The sequence below is a fragment of the Glandiceps talaboti genome, chromosome 3 (genome assembly GCF_964340395.1).
Source record: "Glandiceps talaboti chromosome 3, keGlaTala1.1, whole genome shotgun sequence".
Classification (NCBI taxonomy): Eukaryota; Metazoa; Hemichordata; class Enteropneusta; family Spengelidae; genus Glandiceps; species Glandiceps talaboti.
In genome coordinates, this window is record NC_135551.1 from 11,936,830 (window position 1) to 11,955,407 (window position 18,578).

Here is an 18,578-nt window from a genome sequence, read left to right on the forward strand (position 1 = left end):
AATTATGCAGATATTTAATATAAAACTATATATTATTCATTAAAGTATAATGCCATACTTTCAGTTTGATGTAGGATTTCCATATTATCAAATTATGCTATCTTTTATATGTGATTAAAACAATAACAATGAGAAAGATGACATCAATTTCTTGTTTTTCATGAGAAACATTATCAATGATTCTGCTAGACTGTGACTCTTTCTCTCAACTATACTATGGTCCTAGCTAATCTGACAATGGCCTTTATATGCTGACAATTGAGTATGAGAGTGACAGTACCTTCATTCTTGCTTCTTTGTCTGCTCCACATTCTATAAGATACTTGACAACATCAAGGCGACCCTCCTGAGCTGCAATAATCAGAGGGGTTCCACCATTCTGAAGGATGAAAAGAAATATAACATTAAAATCAAATGTCAAAAATCACAATTTGTTTTAAAAGAAAAGTTCACATAATCAATGATCAGTAATTTTGGAAAATGTGCAATAATTTGAATAACATCAAGTAATTGCATTATAGCAACGCTGATAAAGATAGAAAATATTATTATGAGACTCTACTCATCCATGCTGTATTTGAAAGTGGTGTTATGATGGTCATGAAATTCTTTATTCAAAATAGCCCTCTCCCTTGAGATGCCAATATATATGTTAGAGACACTCATGGGGTGTGTAGAAATTCTTAGTTTGACAGAGGTTTCTGTTTTACCAAACACTACTGCTGTTTTTATACTAGATATGTATATAGGCTGGGAGTTTATCACATGTCAAAATGCAATGAAAACCACAAAAAATAACATATATACATTTGAGTTATCTACACTACTACATTGAGTATGCAATACATGTTTCAGCATGATATGAGAAATGGAGAATTTTCATAGGGTATGATGGCATCCTACTTGCAGTGTCTTAAGTGACCAAAGCCTTCTAGTTCATGTACAACTATTGTAAATAATAATGACAATAATGAAACATTTCTAGAACCAGTGTATGATTTAGTAAAGTCAACAACATATTATCAATCACATATTCTAATTCAATATCAAATAATTCTGATTCCCTCTCACATGTTTACATCACAAATTATTTACACAGGACACCAGACATCAGTTACTGTTTTGTTAAAGAATTTCATGACCATCATAACACCACTTTCAAATACAGCATGGATGAGTGGAGTCTCATAATAATATTTTCTATCTTTATCAGAAATCAATATTAGGCATAATTAAAAACATGGTGTGGTTCCGATTACTCTCAATTTTAGAATAGGTGGGGTGGGGAGGAGGTAGAATCCTCATTTTATTTTATCATATTTTTTTTCCTAGTGTGAGTGTCTAGGTCAGGTAGTTATGTGTTTTCCAAATGTTCTCTGTGTTAATGGTTTCTTCCAATCATATGTACAGCCATTACAGACAGGAAGAACATTTTATATTGTCTTTTTATTAGTTGATGTCAGTTTCTGCATCCACTATTTCTCATGAGACTTCACAATTTTCACGATTTATTATTTTTTTCTAGAACATGTGAACAAAAGTTGAGGGTTGGCAGTGAAAACCTAGATGAGGTTAGGTAACCAGAACCAAACAACTTCTTTTCTAGGCCTTAGCAGTTTAACACATTCAAAATAATCACAATATATTAAATGTTCTGATGCTAAGTCATATGTTAATAATTTTTGACAACGATATATAATTGAAGTCAAGCCCAAAAGTTCTCCTGTCTGTAACTTTAGTTTTTGTTCCTTACTATCATTAACAATTTTAGATATAGTTTCATATCACTGATTCATTGAATAAATCAAGACTCAGATATTTAAAGTTATATTTCCAGCAATATAATCATAGCACTAAGTAGCAAATCATTTCTATATTCTATTGCTAATGAATCATACAGATACACAGACATGACAAACTGATTCAGAATATTGACTAAATATTATAACAATTTTCAACTATATTTATTCAGTTCATAATTAAGATGTGAGTAAAAGTTTTATATTTTTACATTGACTAAAAAGATGACATTTAAGTACCAGTAAAAGTATAACCCCCAATAGTTAAATTCAGGATTGTCTGATAGTTAAATTCAGGATTGTCTGATAATAGACACACTTACTGGAATGAAAACTTTCATACTTATCAAAAACTTCTAAATCATAATAATAAGGTGAATTAACTATGTGTTCAACTCATTGTTTCTGAATAGACTTCTGAATTATAAATGTTTCTATGGTCAAAGACATATCCTTTCCCTAATACTCAACACTAAACTTGATGGTCATAAAATTCTCTGCCAGGTTCATAACATCAGTCATATATGTATAACAATGTATTTTTGTACAACAATTTAACTTAATAGAGTGATATCTAATTAAATGACCCAAATATAATGTAGGATAGAATGTTAATGGACATCATCTATCCATAGCAAGAGACAGGATATTGAGACAAGGTCTGTCTGACTTGACAGTATTTCTCTAATAATAATACATATGCTGACATGTTTGTTATTCTCTCAATGAAAGGACTTTCAAATTTATTCAAAGGTTATTTAATAATTTCGATTTAATCCTATGGCAACTGCGATACATTAGTTTTTGAAGGTAAAGTATGAATGTGTCTAAATTGTGTATGTGAAAATCACAGTTTTCGTAGAAGGCAATGTTTATATTCTACTAACATACTGGTGTACTGTGACCAGTGATGAAACTGATATTTTGTTGTTAAATTTTAACACAGAAAGTCAAGGTCAAATGCTACAAATGTAATATAAAAACTGAAAGCATATATCTGATAATATCAGTACAGATATTTCAACTGTGACTGTGCCTGTTTTGTTCTTGAACTCCTGTACAATTCTGGTAGATATTTAAGGTGAAAAGTCAAAATCTTTAAAGAAATCTTGTATCTGGTAACGTGGAGGTAGACACTTGAATGAAGTCACTATAAACTGTACATTTTTTAATTGTGCAGTAAATCATCATTCTTTAATACAAGTATCATCATTTAGTAAAAAATATTTAACTCTTCTATATTATAATATTTATTGTGTGATTGTAATGGAATATGTTGATAGGGACATTGTGTTACATTTAGTTTTCAAGAGACACCACAGGGGCAGCGAGCATGTAACTGATTGATCGATTGATTGATCGGTTGATTTATTGATTGATTTATTTATTATTTGGTTGAATGATTGATCGATTAACAGTTTGCTTTATCTCTCATCTGCTGGGAGATTATCACACTGGATAAACATTCGATCATGCATAAACTAGTAAGGAAGAGAAAATGACTCGGCCATTTTACCAACATTCAGAGAAGTCAAAGCCGATAACATACTATCAATATGGTAAATAATATCCTCTGTTTGAGCACCCTGGCCTCATGTCATGGCACCCAAGAACGTCAGGAATTTTATGCAAATATGCGAACACCTCTGTGTGGGTCAAAGGTTTGTACTTCCGTCTTCTGGTCTTACGGTGATGGTCTTACCATCGAGTCACACAAACGATAGCAGCGATATAATGCAAACTACATGTTCGATCGACCTTTACATTGTCAGTATTACTTATCTAACCTATGGAAGACTTATCATAGCACTTATTTGGTAATTCATTGTAAAACTACTCCAGAATCACGTTTATTCAATTCACGACGGGTTGGAGTTACATCCCTTTTCTCTTCGTTACTAGTTTATGCATGATCGAATGTTTGTCCAGTGTGATAATCTCCCAGCAGATGAGAGATAAAGCAAACTGTTAATGTAAGTGATCTCTCGCCAATTATAAGAATAGGAATGTTTTAATTTAGAAGAATGGACAAGGCGTTTTTATTTTAATAGTCAATAAAGAAAAGACAGAATTACATACAGCCTCACACTGCTAGTGGTGTGAGATACAGCTGAGAGCAAAGTAACCAGGGAAGAAAAAGAAATAGTTTTAAAACTCAATGAGTGAATTGAATCAATATCACACACAAAATCAGTTATATTGCACCACAAAAATTGATCATTAAATCGATCAATCATTCAACCAAATAATAAATCAATCAATCAATAATTCAACCGATCGATCAATCAATCGATCAATCAGTTACATGCTCGCTACCCCCTGTGGCGACACCATTCAAATATAACATACTGACAATTAGCTCTCCTTTATGTAATGATATTAGAGATGAGTTCTTTCCATCACTGAGAACACATACATATGAACATAAGCTGTCCTCTATATAATATTAGAGATGAGTTCTTTCCATCACTGAGAACACATACATATGAACATAAGCTGTCCTCTATATAATGATATTAGAGATGAATTCTTTCCATCACTGAGAACAGGTATACATATAACATAAGCTGTCCTCTATATAATGATATTAGAGATGAGTTCTTTCCATCACTGAGAACACATACATATGAACATAAGCTGTCCTCTATATATAATGATATTAGAGATGAGTTCTTTCCATCACTAAGAACACATACATATGAACATAAGTTGTCCTCTATATAATAATATTAGAGATGAGTTCTTTCCATCACTGAGAACACATACATATCAACATAAGCTGTACTCTATATAATGATAATAATGATGAGTTCTTTCCATCACTGAGAACACATATGCATGAACATAAGCTGTCCTCTATACCAGTATAATGATATTAGAGATGAGTTCTTTCCATCACTGAGAACACATACATATGAACATAAGCTGTCCTCTATTTAATGATATTAGAGATGAGTTCTTTCCATCACTGCGAACACATATGAACATAAGCTGTCCTCTATTTAATGAAATTAGAGATGAGTTCTTTCCATCACTGAGAACACATACATATGAACATAAGCTGTCCTCTATATAATAATATTAGAGATGAGTTCTTTCTATCACTGAGAACACATACACATGAACATAAGCTTGTTGAAGTCTTTTCTTCAAAAACTAAAACTATTATTTCACAACTATAGTTGTATGTATTAAAGGCTTTCAAATGAAGATATTCTCTTCCAGTTGTAACAAAGGTTTGGTATTGTTAATACAACTTTCTTGTATTCATGTATGTTATTTATTTATTTGTATATTTATTTACCATTAGTATAAAATTTAATTACTTATGTACATGCCCAGCATCTCACAAATTTTAAGTTTCTGTGTATGTGTATGTGTATGTAAAATTTATATCATACATAATAGTGTTTTATTTTGGTGAAATGGTGAGATCTCAATCTGATCCCATATGTTAAGCAAGTCCACCAATTGAGGTGAGGATTTAATAAAAAGCAATAAAAGACTTTAGTTTAAAGACCTCCACATTTAAACCACAATGTTGAGAGTTAATAAAAACTGTGTATGGTATTAATCATAAAGAGAGATCACAAGAATTATTTATTACTTTGTGTAAGTTGTATTTGAAGTTTAGTAATTCAGAGTATTAAATCAATGAAGACTGGCCAAAATGTTAGGTTCTTTATATTAAACATAAATCATTCATTGTCATGAAATAAGAATAGTTTCACTTCAGATGGAAATTCATCTGTGTTGCTAAACCATAGTATTGAATTGAATGTTTGTTCCAAAAAACTACCTTAAAAATTATACCTGAAATTTTTGACTGCACACTTCAACAGATTGACCCATTATTCATGTCCATAAGGTCATGTATGCTGAATATTGACTTTCTGTTTGGAACAATAGTTGAATTCAATACAGTAACTAAGAATAGTTTAGATGTATTATTGATACCTGTGAGTATCACAAAGACAACATAGCTATCTTACAAGTATTATCAAATATGCATTTGACAGTCCCAACATTTCTGAGTTGTGGTATATACAGTATTGTATTTTTGGGACTAGGGTTACATGTAATACTTCATTTTGTGAATTACAATTCTAATATTACCACAAAAATGATAATACATGTATACATTTACAATTTATCTGTATTGGAAGAGTTTGTATAACATATCAAGTCCGCTGAACTGATTAACTATAGGCTATTTTGCACATGATCAAAGGGAAAGTATACAGTATTATTTAATTACATTTTGATATTACCGGTATGTCAATAATACCAATTATATAGAAAATGCCAAATAATTAATTGAATAATATAAGAAAGTGATTTGTCCATCTCAGAAGCTATTGTCTCTATTTACATGTAAATATTAGTAAAAGTGTTATTATCGGTTTGATTATTTAATATTCATCATTGTTATTATGAAAACTGAGAAAAAGTGGAACGGGAGAATATTTCATGGGTTCTTAGACAAGTGAACAAACATTCAAAAAATGTATGTAAATATGTCTCGCAACAAGACCATGCCCATAGCAACAGCCGAATTATCACATATATTGCAAAGATAACGAATTAATAAACAAGTGAATAAACATTCAAAAATGTATACAAATATACCTAGCAACAAGACCATGCTCATAGCAATAGCCAAATGATCATGTATATTGCAAAGATAATATCAGGGATTCATAGACAAGTGAATGAACATTCAAGAAATGTATGCAAATGTGTCTGGCAAGATGACCACGCCCATAGCAACAGCCAAATGATCGCATATATTGTAAAGATAACAATAGGGCTGGATAGGCATGCAAATGGATAATTATTCAGAAAATGAACACCTATACCTGTAGTATGGATCAGCATATGGGTAAATAATTATAAAAACTGTACAGTTGTGCTACAACACCATTGGTCCTATTTTTTATTCAATTTGAAAGTGATTGAAAGACAACTCTCACTGTCCACTATGTTTATATACTGATTCTAATTCTCCAATCTCATCTCCCTCTCTGGTACATGAATCAATTTATCAAATAATTCCTTTTAGATGATCTCAGGTTGAATTAGTTTAATTTCATATCAGAGTCACTATACTGTATCTCGTAACAAACTCAGTAGAAGACATGAAAAAGATTTGCTAAAATGAAGTGATGTTTACAGTGAAGCATGGCTGGAAAAGAAAGTCCTGTGTTCATAAAAAGGTGTTTATTATAACAGACTGTTCATTATACCAGAAGTCATATTGATAGAGGTTAAGTGTACCTTTCATAAGGACAGCTGTGTCAGATGATCCAAAGTAAATTTTGTATTTTGCAAACAATACTTAGTGACATTATTGACTGAACTCGTTTAAAAGAAAGGTTTGGTATTGTTAATCCAATTTTCTTGTATTCATGTACTTTATTTATTTGTATATTTATTTACCATTAGTATACTTGTCAAAATACTTTTCAGTCACTCCATCTCACTATGTATTTATTTTGTAATTGTATGTACGATGGGTAGAGGCCCTGTTACTGAAATAAATGAACTGAACTGAACTGAGAAACATTGTGGTTTAAATGTTTTAAAAAACAATCAGTTTTCTGTTCATTATGTTTTCAAAACATGATTTATGAGTTCAACTTGTATTTTCTTTGCTGATATCTTGATTTCTGCAAACTGCTTCCAGTTGATTGCACAATGATCTCAGAACTTGTGTCTGAAACGGGTTCTATTTCTAGTACTTTTACACATGAAATTCAAATGTTGATATAAACAGTTTTATCACTTCCCATTTGTTCAACAGCTCAAGTAATATTACTAAATTTGGACCATTTAATAGAGGATCAAGTTACTATTATTGAAATCAAAGTCAAAAAGGGTTCACACAGTTTCAGTTGGCTGTGTAGAGGCCTGAGTAATCAGAAAAAAAGTCCAAAAAAGCACTAGTTGAAGTAAAGTATATAATACAACTTGATACTTATGCAATACATCAGTCACCTTTACATAGTTTTATCATTATGAAAGAAATCCTTGTAAAGAAAATGTTATCTTGAATATCATAATGTCAGTCTGTAATTCATTAACATAATCACATACAACTTTTAATATTACAATGGGTAACTTAAAAATCTGCATATTAACGAAGGGTAACTGAACAAGCTACAAACACTTGAAAATGTGAAATGATTCTACAATACTGTGAGTATAAAATTGTGTATGATATGCAAATGTATCTGATGAACTTGACTTCAGTCAATAATTTCACAAAGTATTTTTTGCAGGATTCTACCATGACCAAACAAAAATTAACTTTGGAACATCTGACACAGCTGTCTTTATGAAAGGTACATTTAACCTCTATAAATACAACTTCTGGTATAATGAACAGTCTGTTATAATAAACATCTTTTCATGAACACAGCACTTACATTTCTAGCCATGCTTCACTGTGAGGAACCGGTCAGTTTCTCCAGCCTGGGGGGGGGGGGGGAGATTTTTAAATCACCCCCCCCCCCCCATCTGTAAAATAAAAAACAGACTGACCCCCTATCACTTAATTCTAAAACATGGTGACCCCCCCCCCCCCCCATATAATATAATATTCACATGACAGGTAATTTTTGATTGTGACACAGTGTGGACTCCTTGACTGTTTGCATCTACACTATGTACATCCCTTAGGGGGGGGGGGTCCTAGGGTCCCCCTAGAAGCCCTGGAAGTTTTTTACTCTAAGAAGTCAATTTTGAGACTATTCAGACCCTTTCAGACAATAATTTCCAAGCTTTACAAGACAGCACCAACATGTAAAAAGCAACCACATAGGGTTGAAATACTTTTGAAATATACCTTGATAGCATCTTGACAGTAAGATGGGAAGAGCTTGAGACTGAGATTTGTCCACCTTATTTGAGGGGGTCTCCCTCTAGAAACCCTGGAGGATTTTTATTCTTAAAGCTAATATTTAGGCTATTCAGACCCTTTCAAGCAATAACGTAATCCATGCTTTACTAGACAACACCATCAAGTATCAGAAACTATTCTCTTTTTTTCCCTTTTTTTTAAAGTGTTTTATATCGTGAGAGACAAATTACAACAACACAAGTGCAAAAATAACACATGGCACCATTGAGAGCATCTAAAATAAGTTGAAAAAAAATATGGTACAATGCAGAAGTAGGGAACAAAAATTCACTTAAACTTCAAAATTGTCCCATTTTGCATAAAACTTTGGGAGACATTCTTTTCTTTTGGCAATATGGCATTCAATCTTTTTTGCAAGTCTTACATTTAATTTCACAATATTAAAGGATGGTATAGTTTTTGATAACTTACATTCATAAATATAATGTGGTTCAACAGTTGTGAAAAGGACTTGTCGCCTAAAAGAATCTGTTTGGCTGACAACGATGATGGAATTTGTAGGGCCACGCCCAACAGTGTCAAGAGACTGCGCCAAATAATGGTAGTACATTCGCATTCCACAAATAAATGAATAAGGGTTTTGTCCATTAGGTTACAAAAAGTACAGAGACTACTATTAACTCTAGGTGGATTCATATGGTGAAGAATAGTATTTGTATACAAAATATTGTGATTTATCTTCCATTGAAATTCCTGTAATTTTGACTCTATAGTAACTTTAAAAGGTAAAATTTTGACAGTGCAATTGGAAGTAATTTAACCTTGTAATTGCACCGAAAAACAAGCTTACCCCCAAGTGGCTTTAAAAAGAAATTTGCAAGTAACTTCCATTGATGTTTAATTTCTTCTGAAATAAAACGCTTTATCCAAGAAATTCTAAAAGCTTTGTAAAGGGCAAAAATGTCAATCATGCCCAAACCACCGTCTTTAATATCACCAATTAAATAATTTCTACTAACTTTGTCTGGGCCTTTCCAGATAAATCTGTGGATTGCTCTATTAATGGCTTTGATGTCACCCATCTTGATATGAATCATATTGAACAAATAAATAAACTTTGGAATAAAAAGAGTTTTCACAATAAGAGTTTTTCCTATCAAAGTCAGTCCTCTACAACTCCATAGGTTGAGCAGGCCGTTCATGGACTTGAAGGAACCTGAAATATTTTCCTGATAAGCCCTAACCGAGTTATAGGAAAAGAAGATACCGACAATCTTTACAGGCGATTTCGGCAAATTAATACCAAGTGGCTCCTCAACCCTAAATCTCCAGCTACCCAGCCACATGGCCTCTGTTTTACTTTTATTTATTGAAAGACCTGAAGCCCGCTGAAAGTCTTTCAGAAGGGCTAAGAGATTGGAAGCCAGTGTTTCATCAGCGAGGAAACAAGTCAACTCATCAGCAAAGGCAGAGTTTTTGATATCCTCACCCAAAACCTTGAAACCTAGAAACCAATAGCACTTCTAAAGCAATAATAAAAAGGGCAGGGGAGAGAGGGTCGCCTTGGCGGACTCCTCTCTTAATATCAAAATAACCAGTACTTTGTCCCCGATTCATCACACAACTAGAGGGATTGAAGTAGAGAGTGCGAATCCAATTTTGGAGTGAGGGGCCAAATTCAAATTTACTAAGTGATGTTAAAAGAAAGTCCCAGTCCAGACTATCAAAGGCCTTCTCAAAGTCGATAGCCATGAGGATTCCAGGGAGGTTTTCATTTTTTGTATACTCCAGTAAGTCTTCTATAAGACGAACACAGTCTCCAATTTGACGACCCTTTAAAAAGGCTGATTGGGTGGGACCAATAATATTTGGCAGAACCTTATCCAATCGAAGGGAGATACATTTGGCACCCTGAGTTTATAGTCGACATTTAGAAGTGTAATCGGCCTCCAATTCTTGATAAGCCGTTTATCTTTGCCTATTATTTATAACTTACACTCAGGGTTGAAATATTTTCTTAAAAAGTAAATGACATCATTATATACATGTAGTAAAGGTCAGCATGCACATCTAATGGTAGTATTACTGGTAGGGGAGATTTGCATATCACTGATGGAATCATCATGTCATGAACAAATCTTAGTCTAAAACACCCCTAAGAATGTTCCCACCATATTTCAGACCAATCTGACAAGTAGTTATTGAAATTACTGCATGTATATATGGATTATTGATGGAAATCTATCGACAAGCATCACAACACGAATTGTTTGTGTAATGTTTAATGTATACTGTCTCTCTATGTCATTGCAGGCACATGTATGCATGAGTCCATATGTTTAGATTTTTGCCATGTTCAAATATTCGTTAAAATTGCAGAGTGAATTTTCAATGTTGTTGACTGTAGCTGAAGTAGAGTGCACACTGAATGCTGGGTAGTACTGCACAATATCAAGTGACACTGGACAAGACATAGTGAGGCAAAATTGAAAATTATCAGACATGCTGCACATGTCCACCCAATCTGAATAAAATATGATGTGGTGAAAGCAGCTATATGCCTTCATTTACCTCTACTTCCATCATTTTGTATCATTTACTTTGTTCTGGGTGATCGCCACATGAGCATCTATAGCATTGTTTATGTCTGAGAAAAAAACTCACAAAGTTACAAATATATGCACTCTCAATTTTTATATACTGAGAAAGTCATCATTATTGGTAAGATTATCTACAAAAACATACCCATCAGTCTTAGGGGTAAGATCAGAAAAGTAACTGGGGAGGTGATATTGACCTTTGACCTGAACTTTGACCTACAGGTGGGATGAATTCAAAGAGGAGACAGGAGGTGGAAATTTTTGGGAAGGTGGCAGTCACCCAGAATAAAACAAATGACACAAAATGATGGAAATAGAGGTAAATAAAGGCATCTGGCCACTTTCACCACATCAGATTTTAATCAGATTGATGTCCACCCCGAAGTTTGCATATAAACCTACATGTTCATTTCTTTACATGTACAGTTACAGTACAGACTAACTTAGAATACATATCTGAGATAAAAGGTATAAAAATCATATCAGTATGTAATTTATTGCATTAACAGTTGTGGACAGGGATGATCATAATTCTGTTCTAGATCACTAGTAGCACAAATCAGATCAGATAAATAAATGTTCTACATTTTACACTTTATATTTCGGAACATACATGTAAGGAGAAATATATCAACATGTTACCTCAAGTGTTTAATCAAATCATAAATGTTGTATGCAGTGACACAAAGAATCTACAAAACATGAATCTATACCTATTCCTTTCCTGAAGTTTGATGAAAAAATAACTTTTAAAATTCTCCTGTTGAACTTTTTCTCAGTCTTCAAAATAACAATGATGTATATTAAATAATCAAACCGATAACAAAAACTTTTACTACTATTTACATGGTATACATAGAGACAATAGCTTCTGAGATGGACAAATCACTTTCTTATATTATTCAATAAGTTATTTGGCATTATCTATATAATTGGTATTATTGACATAATATCAAAATGTAATAATACTGTATACTTTCCCTTTAATCATGTGCAAAATAACCTATAGTTAATCACATACAAGCATTTTTATTCATGCTTTTACAATTAAAGGCAGGGAATACCACAGTGTAGAACAAACATCAAATCTAAATGATCAGTTCAGTAGACTTGATATGTCATACAAACTCTTCCAATACAGATAAATTGTGAATGTATATATGTATTATCATTTTTGTGGCAACATTAGAATTGTAATTCACAAAATGACATATTAGCCTATACAAGTGTCTTAGTACCTTAATCCCCGAAATACTTACTGTAAATACCACAGCTCAGAAATGTTGGGACTGTCAAATGCGTATTTGATAAAACTTGTAGGATATTAAAGTTGTCTTTGTGATACACAGACCACAGGTATCACTAATACATCTAAACTATTCTTAGTATTGAATTCAACTATTGCTCCAAACAGAAAGTCACTATTCAGCATACATGACCATATGGACACATGAATAATGGGTCAATCTGTTGAAGTGTGCAGTCAAAAATTTCAGGTATAATTTTTAAGGCAGTTTTTTGGAACAAAAGTTCAATTCAATACTATGGTTTAGAAACACAGATAAATTTCCATCTGAAGTGAAACTATTCTTATTTCATGACAATGAATGATTTGTGTTTAATATAAAGACCCTAACATTTTGCCAAGTCTTCATTGATTTAATACTCTGAATTATTAAACTTCAAATACAACTTACATAAAGTAATAAATAATTCTTGTGATCTCTCTTTGTGATTAATAAAATACGTGTAGTTTGTATTACCTCTCAACAGGTTGGTTTAAATGTGGAGGTCTTTAAACTGAAGTCTTTTATTACCTTTATCAAATCCTCACCTCAGTTGGTGGCCTTACCAACATATGGGATCAGAGTGAGATCTCACCATTTCACCAAAAATAAAACTATTATGTATGATATAAATTTTACATACACATACACAGAAATTTAAAATTTGTGAGATGCTAGGCATGTACATAAGTAATTGAATTCTGGATGAATTACTTATCAAACTTAAATATTGCCAACTGATTTTGAAATTAAAAATGTATAAATGGACAGATGGTGCTTGTATCATACTGTGATGTTTACCAAATAGATAAGTAATAAGTGGACACCTCATATTGTTCAATTTCTGAAACTTACAATTGCATGATTGTCTATTGTATACAAGTGTTGAAATAAATATCCTTCCTTCATTGGGGCCAGCTACTTGTCAGAAAACTTTACAAACATCTCCTATTGCTATTAGTTTTGTTAGATACTAAATTCATGTTCATGATCTAAACATAACTTAAAGAATAGCTGTTATCAAAACAAGTAATGTTGGCAATTAAGTAGCTTTGGATATTGTGTTTGTGTTGTAATAGGTAGGTGACATGTTTTCTGTTTGTTATTTCAAAGAAGGTCTTAGCTCCAACCTGTCTCCAATAAAATCTACATGGTTAAATTTATTATTACCTGTACATGAAGAGTTGAACAAAACAAATACTAGATCTATATTTACTGGTTCTACAGTATGTAAACATCTCCATTTTCCTCAATATTTAAAATCAAATTTGTTTGGGTATAATGATATAAATTCCAAATGTACAATTTCATTCAGCTTTAAAAACAATCAACATCTCCCTGGGTAACTGATATCTCTCATCAGCCAAAAAGTGGCAAATATTTGTGAATAATATGTTATTCCATGATAGTGTGTATTGCAGTCTGACAGAGATATGATCACATGACATTTACATTTGTGATGCAAACAATCTTCCAAATCTAAGTTTTAAAGACAATGCGGATTATGTTTTTAAGAAAGTACAACAGCGCCTGTATGTGCTTTGTAAGTTCAATAGTTTTAACGTAAGTAAGGATATGTTAGCATCAGTATATCACTCACTAATCAAAAGTGTACTGACACTTAATATTATATCCTGGTATGGAAATCTCACAGTTAAAGACAGGATAAAGTTGACGCGAGTCATCAGTCAGGCGGGAAGGATTATTGGTTTAAAGTAGAAACAACTCTCCAAACTCGCTCTACATCAGTCATTGAAACAAAAAGCTATTCAAATTTTCAAGGATCAATCACACCCACTACATTCTCAGTTCCAAACTCTACCTTCAGGTAGGCGACTAAAAGTTTTCCTTGCAAGGAGAAAATGCTTCAAAAATTTTTCATTCCATCTACTATTTCCATTTTAAACTGTGGAGTCACTGAATTGTAATAACTGTGATAGGAATTTAGTCTTGCATATATATGTTATAGATCTACGTAGTATTGTTCTACATTTGTCTGTTTGGTTGTATGTTGTCTGTGATAGTGTTTTTATTTCTTTATTGGGATTTCTGAGATGCCAGAAAGAAATTTTCCATTATATGTTTTGATTTAATGGACAATAAAGGTTTTGAATTAAATCACACACTGTATGTATATATTTAAACAGTAGGCCTTGATTTCCGTAGTTTTTCCTATGTTATTATTGATTGTTTTTTTTGGTATTTTTTACAACTGTGGACTTCCATTACTAATAGTGTCAAATAAAATTCGGTTGAAAGTGAATGAAAAGCTGTGATTTTTCACATGTGTAAATTTGAAGTTGTTTGGTTTGTTTGAAAAAATCATAACAGAATGGCTGCCTACTAAGCAGTCCCGTTGGATCATATCGTGACACAAGTCAAGTTGACAAACATGTACATATATACATCATATAGTACATTGTCTTTAAATAAAGCTTTAAAAATTAATGGAAATTGTTCATGTGTGTCTGTGTTATGGTCTCAAACATGGAAAATAATAACAAAATATTCAAAGCTATTGTTATGCAGACATGCCTGAATAGATCTCATTCAAAGTTGGTATAAGGGCAATGTGAAATGTTTGCCCAGTGGCCATATTGGAATGTTTCGTACACAAGTTGATATGTATATCGTATGTGAAGATTATAGTACAATATATATCCTTGTGTCCGGTTTAAAGGGAATCGGTTGAAACAGAATGGCTGCCTAGCGGTCATGTTGGATTATATCGTGACACAAGTTGACATACATATATACATTTTGTACAACATAGTACATTAATGTCTTTGTGTAAAGTTTTGATGGAAATTGTTCATGTTCACTCATCAGTGGTTACATTGGATTGTATCTTCACACAAGTTGAAGTGCATATGAAGAATATGGTACAATATATGTCCCTGTACCACATGTGATAGAAATCGGTCCAGTCATGGAGGTAGCTAAATGGTCCAAAATTGAACAGTTGCGGGGCAAAGTGCTAGATCTAGCACTTCGCCACTTTTTGACAAAGTGCTAGATCTAGCACTTCGTCAGTTTTCGCCGAAGTGCTAGATCTAGCACTTCGCCAGAAAACAACGAAGTGCGGGACTGTAAACAACGAAGCCCCTCCAGCGGCTTGATATAACGTGGTCGTTCGCATCGATAAACATCACATACATGCGTCATGTCAGTAGTCCGTGTACGTGGTCGTCTGGCGCATGATCGACTCCAAAACTTATCTTTGGCCGATTGTAACAACGACACGATTTATCTGAAGTTTGTTAAATGTTTGCCGAGTAAAACGGCCGGTTGAAAGTTCATGTTGCCGTACGCATACGGTTGTGTCATGGAAGTATAACCCATGGTTGTGTGTTCTGTTACTGTAATACCTCGTCCTGGCGGTGGATGGACTTGCGCGATCACAGAAACAATAGTTATTATTTTACCCCTTTCATATACAATTGGCTAAAACACGTCAACGATATTATCGACATTGTATTGTATTCTGATAGAAACATTCTGATATCATACATATCTCGGGAGTGCCTGTGGGTGGGACTGTACTTCAGAATCTGCAATCTACTCTGTAAACAAGGACTAGCCACTCAGTATTTCTTGTACCATGTCTATTTTAGAGCGGGAAAGATATATCAATCATAACGTCTTGAAATAAATTTGAAAATCACTGAAATCTTTATCCAGTATCCATCTTTCAGTATAATCACATGTGTGCTTATTTTCATTCTAATCTATGAAGTAGTAGAACAAGAATATTGTGCAAAATCATGTCATAACTCTGGTGATTTACACGAGGTAGAGCGCGCCTCTGGGGACACATTTATTCTATAAAATCTTTAAAATTTCTCCAAACTGTTTGAACGGATAGTTTTATTTTGTTGATCTCTCTGAAATGACAAAATCAATATAGGGGTCATTGTGTTTGTTTTTAAACAAACCGACACCCCTTTCTTTCCCCGGATCCTGGATTTGGCAGCCATGCTGGATTCGAAAAAGACGAGTTTGACAATATGAACTTTATTTTCGCAATTTTTCTCGTATAAACCATTTCCTATCGCTATTTCTCGAACGGTCGATCGTCATCTGTATTTCTTACTTTTGTTAATGATATGCAATCCAGTTCACGAAGTGACGTTTATTACTGCTCTACGATCCTCGGCGTCACACTACGCTAATTGTAGCATTATGAAGTCACTTCCTCTGGACCGAACCAAACTATAACCGATGGCTATTATTATTATTATTATTATTATTATTATTATTTCCCACATTGGATATAATTTCTGAGCGAACAGGAATTACATAAGTTTTCGATAGCAATATTTTTTGTCATCTATTAACGATCTGATAATACTGAAAGAAGTGAATCTATTCAATATAAACACAGTGAACGTGATATAAACTTACACCCAGACTTTATTTTCGTGTTCAACGATCTAGAAAAATCTTCGCTCTCGCGAGTAATAACATGTCCATTACCGGTATAACATGACATATTTACCGATGACCTAGCACTTTGCCACACTTTGCCACTCTTTGTTGAAGTGCTAGATCTAGCACTTCGCCACTTTTTGACAAAGTGCTAGATCTAGCACTTCGTCAGTTTTCGCTAAAGTGCTAGATCTAGCACTTTGTCAAAAAGTGGCGAAGTGCTAGATCTAGCACTTTGCCCCGCAACTGTTCCGATTTTGAATTCTTTGTTACATGAGTCATGTCAAAGTAAGGGCGCCTTCAGAGTTTACAAGTGGGGAGGGCCAGAGGAATCAGGGGGTGGGTCACATTTTACAAACCTGTCCTTCTGGGAGGGTCATATTTTGCATTACAATGTTTGGGGGAGGGTCACATTTTTATAATCCGTAACGATTCAATTATTGTCAATTTATTTTGTGTGTTTTGAGATGTAAACGTGAGATGAGCACTCAACATTTATTTTTATGAGTACTTTACATACAAAAATATAAAAATCAAAATACATATTGTAAGAAAATTGTTTAATAAACAATGCATTTTGTTGAGTGTACCTATCTCACCTTATCACTCACACTATACGTGAATGTTGTTGTTAAAATATGATGGTGGTGGTAGCAGTGATGATGATGATGATGATGATGATGATGATGATGAGTTAGTTTTGAATGTCATAGAGAACACAGACAGTGATACATGTACTGACTCAAGTAGTACCAGTGAGTCAGATTATAGTGACATTGATAATGGCAATACTGAAGGTGAACGTGATGATGATTGCAATGATATCAGAGAACTTTTACAAGTAACCAGATCAGGCAGAAATTCATATCAAAATGGCCGTCTAATATAGTGGCCATATTGGAATGTATTACAAAATAAATTGACTTGCATATGTATGACATAGTGTGTTGTCGTTGTACCTAGTTTGATAGAAATTGGTCGAGTCATGTCCAAGTAATGGTTATGGACACATAAAAATTGTTTAAAAATGGCTGTCTGGTGGCCATATTGAATCATATCCCGACATAAATTCACATGCATATGTATGTAATTCAACTTTGTCCTTATATCAACTTTGAACGAGATCTCTTCAGGCATGTCTGTATAATGGCTTTGAACATGAAAAAGTCGTAACATAATGGCCGTCTGGTGGCCATATTGGATCTTACCACAAAATAAATTAAAGTGCATAATGTTATAGTGTGTTGTCTTTGTACCAAGTTTGAGAGAAATGGCTCTGGACGCAAGCGCGGATGGATGGGTGGACCGACAGAAAAGAACAAGCGACCTATCAGTCAGAATAGCTCCGCTGTTTTTTTTTTAAATTTTTTTTTTATTTTGGTGACATGTAGAAGTGGTTCAGTTCTTCACTATGGAGTTTTGTTTTAGCGATGTAATAAAGTGGTTACTCGTTTTATATGATGTCTCACTATAAAACACATTTTACACAGAAGTTGCTAATGTATTGTACTTTTATACCATAGTAACCATTTTACAACAAAAATCTACTGTTATGAAAAATTGCACAAAATCTCAGAAAAAAAATGACTGGGAAATGCACACA